The sequence below is a fragment of the Phalacrocorax aristotelis genome, chromosome 2 (assembly GCF_949628215.1).
Source record: "Phalacrocorax aristotelis chromosome 2, bGulAri2.1, whole genome shotgun sequence".
NCBI classification, from domain to species: domain Eukaryota; kingdom Metazoa; phylum Chordata; class Aves; order Suliformes; family Phalacrocoracidae; genus Phalacrocorax; species Phalacrocorax aristotelis.
The window spans coordinates 81,794,746-81,807,645 of NC_134277.1; positions in this window are offsets into that span (position 1 = coordinate 81,794,746).

The following is a 12,900-nucleotide window of genomic DNA, read 5'->3' on the forward strand; positions in this document are numbered from 1 at the left end:
TCACATAAAGTGCTGTAGCCTTTTACATTTGGTTCAGGACATAACATTCTTGTGTATGTAAAACATGCTTGCAAACTGAAAGCTTGTATTTTAGCTAAGAAAGCAAGTGAGCAATCCTCAAATTATCTGCTTTCAAAGTTCAGATGTGTGTAGTTCCAGAGCACCATTACTTTACTTTAATGGCATCTATCACAAATGGGTAAGGAGAAAAAAAATGAGATTAGGGAAAAGATAACAGAACTCCAAAGTCTGTGGCCATGCCCTGATTCATTAAAACAACCAGAAGTAGTATGACGGGTTTTTTACTTATTACTCTCAGAAAACTGGATGTGACTGAAGATGACCCATATCTCTACCTGGCATTACTATATTTCAGGGAAAATGTTACTGTTAGTGTTTCATAATTTCTCTGAGAATCGGGTTTATATGTCAATACCACACCAGATTTATTAATTGATTTTAATATATTCAGTAACAAGTTGCTGTTATCTTAACCAGAAGAGTTGTGAAAGATGGCAAAAATTATACAGACATGGTCTATTTTGTGTTCTTCTTTGATAGTGCTCTTCCTAAAATGCATACATTTCAAAAATATCACCTAGGCCACTAGGGACAGATTCAAGGTACAACTGTCTACAGTATATTCTATATTCCTGAATATTTCTGTCTTTCAGTGAGCAGCCCTATATTTCTAATGTCTGTGGAAGATAGTATCTGTTTTGTTGAATATGCAAAGATCATCATATTTCAGTTATATTTTCTCAAGTATACTTAAATAGAAAGACAATTATTCAGCAAGTAACAGTATTTTTACAACATGAAAAAAAGGAAGTTTCTTAAATGTTAGGTGTTATGATATTGCCAAGAACGTGTATCAAACTGAACTCCTGACTTCCATATTAACTGCACATTACATTCTAGCAAAATACATTTTTAAAGTGTACAGAAGTCTAAGAAAGTATTTCAGAAGTACTAGGCTATGTCATAACATTTCCACAATATGGATGTATCAGGTGTCTCATAGACAGAGCTCTGATCAGCTCGCTCTATTAAAGCATGTCTAGTTCACATTTCACTATATTGTTAAAGGCATCAATTTCACAAAGATGGGGTAGCTCAGGAAACATGTCATATAGTTTTGTGACTGCACAAGGCAGACATACTCTCATACCACTAAGAGAAGCATAGAAAATGGCTTAGGAACTTTGAATTAAAACACTTGAAATTTCTTCTCTAGTCAAAATAATTTTACAAATACAAGGTTAACCATTGAAAATTAATTCTCATCCCCAAGTGAGCAACTTCCCACTCATAACATTTTACTTCAGCACTGTTACAAGTGGGAAAAGAATGATTTACACCAAGACAAAAAAAAAGTGTTTATATTAGCTTATCCAAGCACCCTTATTATACTTCTGATTAGCCTAGTGAGTTTTTGCTTTGGCATAAAAAAATCAGGACATGGTGAAACATTTCTAGACTTTTTTCAGTACAATTGATGTGCCAACTGATTAAAAGAAGCACAGAACTAAAATCACAACATAATCTACTCCTGTATTTGGAGATAGAGACACTTTTTTTCACAGGCTTCAAATCCTTCTATTTTGATTTCTGGGTCTTGCATCCTCCTTACCCACCAAATTTTGTTGTTGTTGTTTTTTAACTGGACAGATCAGAGGCATATTATGCAACAATACTGCCAAACTGCTTTCACCTTAATGTTTTGGACTCAATCACATATGATGACATGAATTGATACCACATGAAATATGAGATTGCTGGAATAATTATTTTTTTAACTGTATTATTTTAAGTCTTTTACTTAAAGTATCCTGAAGTACTAGATGTCCTGTAGTAGAACTGCATTATCAATGCAATTCGTAAATTACTTGGAAGAATTAGAAAAAAGACAAACTTCAGATGTTTGTTAAGTGATTTTGCATACTAATGAAATATCTGTAAGAATTCTATTTTAAAAAAAAATTTGGTTTTGGAGTTCATATTAAAATAGTATTATCTTCCTAATAAATGGTGTCATGTCCCACTTCCATACTGCATATCTCAGTAAAATTCTATCAAGAACCTCTCAATACATTTTATACAGGCTGTAAGTGTAGCAAAAAAATTTCAACTCCCTTTAGCATCTCTTTTCAGTGGAAGTCTTAGAATTGCTTTAGCTCTTTTTTCAGCTGGTAATGGCATCCTGGTCCTAGTGACATTCTTGGTCAGTCAAATCCTATGTCTGGTGCCTGAGGCTATGACTGTTCATTCTTTCCATGGAAAACTGTTGGGAGGGTTCACGTACTGCCAAAAGGACCTGTATTGTTTTTTCAAATTCCACAATATGAAAATATAACAGTGTTCAAAGCTTTCCCGGAGCCATATACCTTTTCTCCTTAAATTTGGACCATTCTTGAATAAAGGAAGGCCATATAATTTCTTCAGGAAAGCTAGATCAGCAGCTGCAGAAGGCTATGGAACACATCTTTCAGGCCAAGACAAAAAACAATTTTGTATAGTACCTCATATTTCATAAAATGCTTTCTAAAATATGACAATAGAACACCTGATTTAGCCAATTCAGCTTTTCCCATGATAACATTTATATCAATGAAACTGATCTAATCTTCCCCCATGCAAATTATGAAGGAGAGTAAGTACATTTCAATGAAGTTATTTGAGATTTTAACAGGAAATAATAAAATCTTGGCATGCTCTTTTCAGATAAACACTTGAGATTTTTTTCTTTAAATATCCTTTGCAGGTAGAATTCTAAATAGCAGAGGAAAAATAGCCAGTAGTTTTCTTTGAAAAGCACAAATCCTTACTTCCTTTAACCCTTTTGAAAAGGCTTTTCACTCGTTATTTCTGTGGGTCTTACACCCTATGAACTGCTCCTTACTTTCATGCTAATTAGTTATCTCAAACATTTTTCACAGTTCTTTTTTTCCTGGCAATGTATGAGGGTTTGCACGATAAAGTGAATGGCACCATCTTGTGAGGGAGTAGTTCTTCTTTATTAAAGCCAAAATCTGAATTCTGACTTTCTCAAACACCCACTGCTATGCAATCTGTTGTGCAAGGCTTGACTGTCTATAAACTGTTTTCCTTTTCTCTTGGTTATTTACTAGAATTTGGCTAAGAACTGAACAGATGTGATCAAATGCAGGAGAATCTACTAACATAAAATGCTAGCATAGAGGAAAAATGGTATATGTAGCTTAATAAAAAATGTTTCTTCCAAACTTATTTTTGCCAAACCACAAGACTGTTGTGGAAAGTTTTGTTTAGCTTGTGATTAAACACAATGCCACACAAACAGATGGACAAGGAATGTTGGTGACCAGAGGCCACATGTGCACATCCATCACTGGCTTCAAGTTTTTTTGTTGCTGTTTTGTTTTTTTTTTTTTTATTGGGAGGTGGGCAGGTTGGAACAGCATTTCCAGCCAGGAATGTGAAAATTTGCTCTTTTTTTTTTTTTATTCATACAGTATATGTTCTAAGACACCGAACTGAAGACAGTTTGGTTTTTAATGTAAACCAAACCAAACCAAATATATGTTGCAACATTGCCTGTTGCCAAAGTTTGGAATAGATATTTGGAAGGCATTGTACTGTAGTTAAACAAAACTACAGTTTTGTTTAAAACTGAAAACGCTCCATCTTTCTTGACTACACTTGGGTTTTACTGCATAAAGAGTCATTGATCATTCTTGACACAAATACTCCTTATACAAGTACGAAACATAGGTAACTCAGCAATTAAACTGACCAAGTCCAACTTGGTTGTCTTCAAATTGTTCAGGTTCCAGGCGTGAGTCCTATCTCTCCAATCCTTGTTTTCACATCATCATGCTTTTCAAGTGTGAGAAACATTTCAGCAGAGAGGGATGGAACTGTACTTACCTGTTTAAGGCTAGAAATAATGAGTAATTGCCATATGGTGATGGTGTTCCTTTTAGATGTAGCAAGTTAATATGCATGTGCCAGTTCATGCATGCATTTTGCATAGATTAAAGAAAGTATGGTGACAATTTGTAACCTTCTTTAGAGCTCTTCAGGGATCAGGTCTCAGAATTGTCTTAGCTCATTTTCAGCTGAAAACAGCATCGTACTCAAGGCTCCTAAAGACAATCCTGATCGGCCATGCTCTATGAATTTTCTCAGTTCATTATACATTGCTTCTGTCCTTAACTTTCTCAGCTTTCCTACTTGCCTTCAGAAAATGCCTGCTTCTTAATTTGACTAGGCATGCAAGTAGCCTTTTCAAAATTGACCAAATGCCATCTTAAGAACCTTAAAAAGTATGAAATATAGCAGTAAGAGCTGTTTTAAACTTGCCAATAATGTGCCAAAACAAAGCCATCTGGATGATGAGCATTAATACTTGAATGACTGCTGAGATTGCCTAAACTTTTAGTTAATTTTCCCACTTTCTCTATATATACAGTCATCTCTGTCTAAAAAGATCACCATTTAGATTTAGCTAACTAACTGTTAACAGGACAATTAGACAAACAGAAGCCAGCAAATGTAATTTATTTTTGCACTGAACAACTGCATTACGCAGCTGTACATGATTGGTGGTGAACACAATTGTTTTGATACATTCTTTGTCATATCTGTTTGAACACAGAGAGCTGGAGCTACAAATGAACAACTGGAACAAAAGTGTGTTTGCGCCTTATGTTGGTGGGTTAAAGCACACAGCTGCAGATCCCACATGCAATCAAAGTATATCTTAAATACATTACCACAGGTTTTATTTAAACACTATTACTACCCAAGATTACCCAAGATCTGGAAACCTATGACTACACTGGATTTGAATTTTGGATGGTGAGTACCTGTTTGGATTTTGAATAGGACTGGCTTCTGCTCCTCTTACTCCTTCACTGCAGCCTCCTCCCTCAACACTCCTTCTTTTAGTCTCAATCTTAATGAGACAGCCAGACACAAATGGTAATCAAAACTCTGGAAAACAATGAAAATTAGTTTTGAGTTGTTGTTTTGGTTTTTGGTTTTGTTTTCGGTTTTTCTCTTTTACAAAGACCCCATAACTTGAAGTACATTACGAAGCAATACCATTGCACAACTGGAGACGCAAATGCTTTTTTGTGCTAAATGAGTCCAAATAAGTTTGTGGAGACATTAAACTTTCAGGAGAATGACAGTGATAGCCAGCTTAGGCCAGATTTCAATTTAAATACCTACATACGTTATCAAGACAGAAAGGCAAAGTACTGAATTAGTTGGTGGGTGGGGTTCTTTTGTCTGCTGCAGTCACAGGGGTACTCATAAGACCCATTTAAATACACAGGTAGAACAAACAAGAAGCCTAAAACACACCACAAATGTTGGATGCAGGAAGGATGCAGAGGAGGCAGAGTTACTGAATGCCTTCTTTGCTTTGGTCTTTACTGCTAAGGCTGGCCCTCAGGTAGCCTAGCCCGTAGAGGAGAGAGACAAAATCTGGAGAAAGGAAGACTTCCCCTTGGTTGAGGAGGATTGGGTCAGAGATCATGTAGGTAAACTGGATTCTTGCAAATCCGTGGGCACCGATGGGATTCACCCACGAGTGCTGAAGGAGCTGGCGGTTGTTCTTGCCAAGCCACTCTCCATCATCTTTAAAAGATCATGAAGGACAGGAGAGGTGCCCGAGGACTGGAGGACAGCAAATGTTGCTCCCATCTTCAAAAAGTGCAAGAAGGAGGACCTAGGGAACTACAGGCCAGTTGGCCTCACCTCCACCCATGGAAAGGTGATGGAGCAGTTCATCCTGAAGGTCATCTCTATCCATGTAGAGGAAAAGAAGGTTATCAGACGTAGTCAACATGGAATCATCAAGGGGAGATCATGCTTGACTAACCTGGTAGCCTTCTACAATGGCGTGACTGGCTGGGTAGATGAAGGGAGAGCAGTGGATGTTGTCTATCTCGACCTCAGTAAGGCATTCGACCCTGTCTCCCATAGCCTCCTCACAGGCAAGCTAAGGAAGTGTGGGTTGGATGAGTGGACAGTGAGGAGGATAGAGAACTGGCTCAACAGCAGAGATCAGAGGGTTGTGATCAATGGGGAGGCCTGCCACTAGTGGTGTTCCCCAGGGGTCTGTGCTATGTCCAGTCCTGTTCAATATATTCATCAATGACCTAGACAATGGGACAGAGTGTAACCTCAGCAAGTTTGCTGATGATATCAGGCTGGGAGGAGTGGCTGATACACCAGAAGGCTGTGCTGCCATCCAGCGAGACCAGGACAGACTGGAGAGCTGGTCCAAGGGTAACCTGATGAAATTCAACAAGAGCAAGTGTAAGGCCCTGCACCTGGGGAGGAACAACCCCGTGCACAAGTACAGGTTGAGGGCTGACCTACTGGAAAGCAGCTCTGTTGAGAAGGACCTTGGAGTGCTGGTGGGCAGCAAGGTGACCATGAGCCAGCACTGTGCTCTTGTGTCCAAGAAGGCCAACAGTGTCCTGGGTGCATAACAAGGAGTGTGGCCAGCAGATTGAGAGAGGTTATCCTCCCCCTCTACTCTGACCTATTGAGGCCACATTTGGAGTGCTGTGTCCAGTTTTGGGCCCCCTAGTTTAAAAAGGATGTGGAACTGCTTGAGCAATTCCAGCAGAGAGCTACGAGAATGATCAGGGGACTGGAGCATCTCCCTTATGAGGAAGGTCTGAGAGACTTGGCTTTGTTCAGCCTGGAGAAGAGAAGACTGAGGGGGGATTTCATCAACAGCTATAAATATCTGAAGGGTGGATGTCAGGAGGATGGGACTAGGCTCTTTTCAATAGTGCCCAATGACAGGACAAGGGGTGATGGGCACAAGTCGGAACACAGGAAGTTCCACTTAAATAGGAGAAAAAACTTCTTTCCTGTGAGGGTGACAGAGCAGTGGAACAGGCTGCCCAGGGAGGTTGTAGAGTCTCCTTCCCTGGAGACATTCAAAACCTGTCTGGACGCGTTCCTGTGCCCCCTGCTCTGGGTGTGCCTGCTCAAGCAGGGGGTTTGAACAAGATGATCTCCAGAGGTCCCTTCCAACCCCTACCATTCTGTGATTCTGTTTATTTTTAGAAGGGTATTGAATTCACTGCCTAGCATACAGGGACATATTTAAACAGTACATATGAGTTAATTTAGTAGCATGCTGACACCAAAACCAGAGGTTTTATTCTTCACAAGGTTCTCTCTGTGCATCTGCTGAATTTCTGCAACATTCTGCCACCTTCTACTTGCTATCTCTGGCACTTCTTAAAGTGACTGTTGAGGAATTGACCAAATGGAGAGTAAATTAATCTCAGCAACCCAGCAGAATACTTTTGTTTGTTTTTTTTTTTTAAATTGGAACAGCTGTATTTCTTTTGAAGCTGCTCAGAAAAAGGTCAGAGGATCAATAGAGTAATTGCAAAGGAAGCAAAAGAAGCATATGCTTTGCTTCTGTTGGAGGGAATCTCTGGTAGCAACAAGCTTCTGTCTGAGGTTAGCCATATTAAGATTGCTCAGATGAACTCGGGATCTGACATAGTAGTTCAGTGTATGATGCAATGTAATGCACAAATTTCTAGTAAATGTTTGAGATAAGTGTAATAGTCAGATTGTGACTCACTTGGAGGAGAAGCTGGCTTCTCAAGAAGAAGAATCTTAAAACGAGTCATGAACTTGATGTATGTTTTTCATTATTTTAAATATTTCATTTTTGTCTCCAAGTGTAGATAGGATAATAGTCTGTGGAAAATGTTTAAGCCTGAAGAAACCAGGTGAATTGGAATGACAGCATAGAAGGCAGCAGACATGATTAGGATGCTTTGACTTAGCCCAAGGTCCACCAGAAGAAGTTGGAGAGGTTTTTGGGTGATTAATGTGTCTGCATCAAGCATTAGAAAACAGTCATTACTCCTTGTAAGTCTGGTAAGGACAACTCTCATTTTGATATGTCGAAAAGTAGCGTATATTTAGCTCTGGACAAAATATATTTTGATTATTGTGTAATGAACAGTTATACTTTAAACTTTTTTTTATATGTGTATATGCATAATATATATATCCTTTTTCTATATATTTGTATATACACATGTATAAAATAAATTTAAATACTCTTCTATGTATAATACTATGTCTTCTGTGTTGATGACACAGTTCCTTTAGAGGCTACTTTTTCTGGTCTAACACCCTTTCCTTTCCTTTCCACTGACTGCAGGTCTTCACTAAACCACATCACTCCTTTCTATGCAGTGTAGATCCAAGAATAGCCATGAGATTACTACATGGCAAAAAACCCCCTCAGTTTTTCATTTAAATCCAGTAGTTTAAAATTAGCAGCATCTAAATATTTCCTTGAAGCATTAATGTTAGAATGAACAATATATCTAATTAGAACAGCAAAAAAAAGCTTTGAATTTTCATCTGATTGATACACATTACTTGAGTAAGAATTAATTTTAATTTCCTTTTTAAATACATGAAATCTTTTTTTAACAGTTTGAGACTTTAGTTTCCAAAATCTTTAATTGCTTAAAGCTAAATGTGCCAGAGTATATCTTTATCAGGATGTTCTTCAAAATTATGTCTAAAGACTTAGGATGTAATTTTGCTTACATGTACATTAGTGTGTATCAGGATTAATTCTGCTGAAGCTAATAAAAACCAGCAGTATAAACCTGTTGCAGGATAAGTCAACTCCTTTGAATTCTTTCTACATGAGTTTCCTTTTTGTGAACTAGGTCTTGACTTTTCTTCTTGATGAAGATTTTTTGATCAATGCACAAAGCACTTTCTGGAACTCCAAAAAAAAAGAGAAGATGCATAGGTTTGATTTAGCATTCTGTGCCAGTCTGAAGATGTCTGTTGACTCATAATTCACAGCAATATGTGTACATCATTCTGACCAACAGAACAGATAAATAAATGTTACAGAACAAAGTAAAGTACTTAAGTGAGTACTTGACATCTGATTTTATAGCCCCATTTAGAAGGACAAAGGATATTAAAAACAAGCTCCAGACTAATCTAGCTTCAGTTTTCCAATGGTATGATAATTGGAAAAGATGGCAAATTTATTTAAGTACACCTCTGTCTATGAATACATTTAGGCACAACAAATTATACTAGAATAATAGAATATATATATATATACCCTCATCACATCCTGAAGATCCTGAAGATCACATCACATAATATTTTGACAGGATCTAAACGGACTAAAAATTACCTAGAATTGATATGAACAAGGCCACAGTTTTTAGTCTAGCAAAAGCTTAGGAAATACCACATACATACATGTTGTAGTTGTGAAAGATGATTAAGTGAAACAAATAGACAAGCAAGCCAAATACCAAAACAAATGGAAGAGTTCTCTCTATTTTTCCACCCTCCCAGAGACATTTGTTTTACAGTTAAGTTTATAATTTCTCCTGTCTTCCCGCCTCCATTTTACACTTCCTACATCAGCTAGTAGAGAAGAAGCAAGCTCACAGAATTGATTAGTCTGCCACATGTTCATGGGGTAGCTCCAGGTGACATTATACACACTGTAGAAATACAGAAATCTTAAGGCACTTCTGCACCAGTTCTGTCACAATAAGATAAATTTAACAGTACTGCCCCTAGGGCTTGTATGTATTTCATGGTACCTGAATGATTAATATCAGTTGATTATTTAGCACAAAGCACTCTAAGTAAAATGTGAGAGAAAAAGTAGGCTAAACTTGTACCTTACTTAGGATCATCTCAGCATCTCTTTAAAATTAGATTAATTTATTATCTTCTAGGGTAGGTTCTGCAACTATCCATTCATACAATCCCTACTATCCCGTATCTGCCAAAAATATATTTAATATAGTTTACAGATGTCAGAATTAGTATACTATATATTAGTACTCATTAGTATATATGAGTAGGAAGATTACAGTTTCCTTGGTATTATTACAAAACTAATAGTTTAGATCAAAATTCAAAGAGTCACTGGTTCAATCTCCCCAGTACTATCAGGTAGCTCTCAACTACCGGTAAGCACTTTTCAACACATCTTTATTTTCGGTCAACTTGTAAAAGTATGAAATGTGAAGTCAGGCCAAAATATTACTTCTTCTTACTCTTTGTGGGATATACTTCTCCATTTCTTATCTTCCAAAACTTTACACAGAAAAGATTCTTTGAATTGACTGTCCATGTGCAAAATCACCTGGCATTGCCTGTACAGCAGGACTTAGATGCACAGCAGCTACTGAAATTATGCTAATTATATGATATCTGAACAAGTACCAAAGTCTTCTTAGCCGCCATTTTCTAGAGGAAAGGCTGTCCAAGCCCAAAGTTACTGCTTCAAAAAGGTTACCCATAGTCTTGGCTTTTGGCTAAGCAGCACTGGGGGCTACCCAAACTGGTAAACTATGGCACATTATCCATAAATATTGCCACCAATAAACAAAATTTGTGGCCAGTGATAGTGACCCTCTCTACTAGTCCTTTTGCAGTTTTTACATTCTGAGTTTCCTTTCATGTTCCCTATTGCTAAAACCTCAAAAAGTTCTAATAATAGGTCTTTGCATTTATGTAAAGATCATCTAGGTCTACATTTTATGAAGTCAGAGCCTGTGAAACATTTTTGGGTATTGCACATCAAGTAATTGCACGTAAGTTAGAAGTTAAATATATTAAAATACATTATTACGAAGCATTTTAAAACACTTTAAAGAAGGATACATGCTGTACAGTTTTCTTATTCTGAGATATTACTTGTAACACTTTTCTGCTTAGACTTGCTTATTTTTGTCATCCCCAGTGAATATTACTGTATTGTTACAGGTATGTAATAATGTGCTGTCCAAAGTTAATGTAAAAATGAAATTCTGAGGGGTCATATAAGTAAGCATATCTAATCACAGACTAGAGTTTTTGTGCTTACTGAAGTGAATTGGTAGTGACCTATTTACAATCATGCAGTAATTACTTCTGATGATAGTGTCAGTCCGTTGCAAATGCCACCTTTTTTCCAGCTATTATTGTCTATAACATGGAAAGCTATTAAATCACATATAACACTCTTGGAATCTTTAATATAATTACTGCCTCACTATTCATGGCAAATTATCTTTTTATTACAAATGCATAATTTCCTTTGTAATTTATCTATAAATTAAAATTTAATTTATCTATTAATTAAAACTATATGTTTGAAGAACAACAATAAAACAAACTCTGCAGTATCTTTCCAATAGTTCTCCTTACTAATATATAGCCTTCATAGTCTGAAAAGAAATACCTTATGTTACTCAAGTGAAACAATTTATTCTAATGATGATTCTGTACTGTAATCTACAAAAAGTGAATTCAAAGTGGATTATTTATCCCTGGTCAGATGGATCCTGTAAAACTAAGGATACCATGTAAATAAAGACAACATACATATGTGAAAAATGCAATTTAAGTTATTACTATCACTGATCTTTTCATTCTCATTAAGCAAATAAATTATTATCCCAGTACTGAAGATACATCAACAAATTAAATAGGTCATAGTACTGATATTTTTTAAGAAGTTTGTTTTGGGGTTTTGTTTTTGGTTTTAATTTCAAAGCTGTTGAAAGGGAAATGTAGGATTAAAAAAGAGGAAAACATAAACAGTAGGCTGGCATTCTTCTGCATAGAATTGCTTAAGATTTGCATTTTCATATCAAGGGCACCCAAAACTCCAGTCAATGGGAATTAAGAAATGTGGCAGAAAAAACACAGAACATTATTTTGCTGAAACTTTTGAAATCTAAAATCCTTTCTGGAACTCATTTGCAAGCATTGAAGACATCTTATGAACTGAGAATTTTGTCCTCATACTTAAAATATAGGCTTTAAACCATAATATTTTTATACCTGCGAACAAAATATATTTTTTAATATTAGCATAGAATTTGTAGCTTAATGTTTACCAAATGTTCCAGTCTGATAACTGGCTGAACATGAGCCAGCAGTGTGCCCAGGTGGCCAAGAAGGCCAACAGCATCCTGGCCTGTAGCAGGAATAGTGTGGCCAGCAGGAGTAAGTAAGCGATCATGCCCCTGTACTCGGCACTGGTGAGGCCGCACCTTGAATATTGTGTTCAGTTTTCAGCCCCTCACTACAAGAGGGACATTGAGTTGGTGGTGTGTGTCCAAATAAGGGCAACGAAGCTGGCGAAATGTCTGGAGAGCAGGCCTTATGAGGAGCAGTTGAGGGAACTGGGGTTGTTTAGCCTGGAGAAAATGAGGCTGAAGGGAGACCTTATCACTCTCTACAACTGCCTGAAAGGAGGTTGTAGTGAGTTGGATGTTGGTCTCTTCTCCCAGGCCACTAGTGATAGAACGAGAGGAAACAACTTCATGCTGCATCAGGGGAGGTTTAATTTGGGTATTAGGAAAAATTTCTTTACTGAAAAAGTGGTCAAGCATTGGAACAGGCTGCCCAGAGAGGTGGTGGAGTCACCATCCCTGGAGGTATTTAAAAGACATGTAGATGTGGCACTTCAGGTCATGGTTGAGGAGACATGGTGGTGTTGGGATGACAGTTGGACTTGATGATCTTAGAGGTCTTTCCCAATCTTAATGATTCTATGATTCTATAAGGTATAGCATGTACTAAAAATTGACAAGCAAATAATTCCAGTGAAACATTTATGCAGGCTGCATCCTCTCATGTTTCAGAAAATTAGGAATTGAGTCACTTGAAAAAATTAGATTATTTCAGTGAGTAAAGTTAGTGTGTATGCACGCAGAAATTGTATGCTTGAAGAATGAGATTTAGGTCCCTTAGGTACTGTCCACTTAGTGACAATAAACATGAAGATATATACGTATTTTCAGGTTTTCATACATCTGTTAATTGATATTACTTTTGTTTTCTTAATACATCTTGAAATAGTAAGGATAT